At 45.2% G+C, this 1,602-nt stretch overlaps 1 pseudogene; it reads left to right on the forward strand.

Annotated features, from left to right (window-relative positions):
• Positions 1-1,602, forward strand: part of LOC102478023 (HMG box-containing protein 1-like) — a 10,192-nt pseudogene that overhangs the window by 1,369 nt on the left and 7,221 nt on the right.

Here is a 1,602-nt window from a genome sequence, read left to right on the forward strand (position 1 = left end):
CTGAAGGAACTGTAGGTCATAGAACCAGCCTTCAGGCCCTTCAATGGGCTCAAGAAACAATTTGGCCTTTAGTCTGAGCACTCCATGAGGCTAAGGGCTCCTCGAACCTGGGACATGGTATAGTCCCAGGAGATTGGGTCTGAGTGAAAAGGCACAGGACACGCTCTTTAGAACTTAGATGGAAAGGACCTTACGTGACTCTTTTGGTTACTCCTACTGCATTAAAGGTTGATGGAATTGGGTCATGGATTCACCATTCGCACATACGTCGAACCTCATCACCTGAATACGCACGAGCCGAAAAGGAGTGGACCATACGCCAACACTCACACAATCCTCTGAAACTCCAACTGTCCAGATCTTCGGACCAGTCAACGTTCCTTCCTCAACATGATAATGATAAAGATGCTGGCCATAAGCCTGCTCCTTAGTGAGGGCACTGCGATGAGCCTACATCAGCCTTGTAAGCAGATGTGGGTGCTCACAGACAGAGAGACTGGTAACGTTTTAAATTATACCACTCACACTGGACCATTAGGAACATGGTGGCCAGACCTTTATTTTGACTTAAGAGACTTTTTTGAAAAAAACTTGTACTAAGAAACCCTCTTATCATGTCTTAATGAAAAGAACATTGATGATTAGGGCCCAAATCAAGGGGTTCTGGGCCTGTCCCAGTAATCAGATAGCCAATTACTGTACCTGTGGGGAGCCAAGAGTTTCTATTGTAAGGCCTGGTCCTGCGTCACCTCCAATGATGGTGACTGTAGATGTAACACAGGTCACAACTCTGATCTTATACACTTCTCTTTCCGGGAATTGGCTAACAGAGTTCCTTCAGTTAAAGCTAGTTTTACAAACAACTGCAAAAGTCAACCTACATTAAAATGGCAAAATCCGGGTTTCACCTGGGGTATCCAATATTATTCAGGTGGCACTGTCTGGATAGGACCCTATCCAGGCAGACTAATGACAATTAAATTGTCTATAGAACCCCTGATACAACCAGTTGGCCCTAATGAGGCTCTGCACATACCTCCTTCTAAACCGATAACCCTACCTATATGTGTGATTGCTGGGACTATGCAGTTAACACAAGCTGAGTATGAAAGAACTGCCCCTCAGGCCTAGAGCAAGGACTCAGCTGAGGAGAACTGTTTGCAAGGTCAACAGTTTTACGAGTTCTGGACTTCACCTTTATTGTGTTATTGTACTGGCCTGCACTTAGTTTTTCTGCCATGGGCCTTATTGCCATACTCCGGTACCCCATAAAGGCACTCTCAGTCTTATTATAACTTTTACAATAATCTTGAAAGAATGCAGATCTGCTAAGGCGGCAGCTGTGTAGGGCGGCGGCTGTGAACAGGAGTTACTCCTATTAGACTCATTTTACTCTCTTGGAAAATGTTAATAAAGAATGCTACATTCACTTTTCTTACTGGAGATTACTAATGGGCGAAGGATTTCAGTAGCCGAGAGGGGCTCAGGGACTCATCTACGAGATGCTGTTACCCCAAAGACCATAAGCCACCCTTACTCTCAGGACAAGGGAAGATCGCCATTCCCCAAGCCACGGTCATTGTATAGAGCAGCATGTAGAGA

This window comes from Tupaia chinensis, unplaced genomic scaffold (genome assembly GCF_000334495.1).
Source record: "Tupaia chinensis unplaced genomic scaffold, TupChi_1.0 Scaffold147319_1, whole genome shotgun sequence".
Taxonomy (NCBI): domain Eukaryota; kingdom Metazoa; phylum Chordata; class Mammalia; order Scandentia; family Tupaiidae; genus Tupaia; species Tupaia belangeri.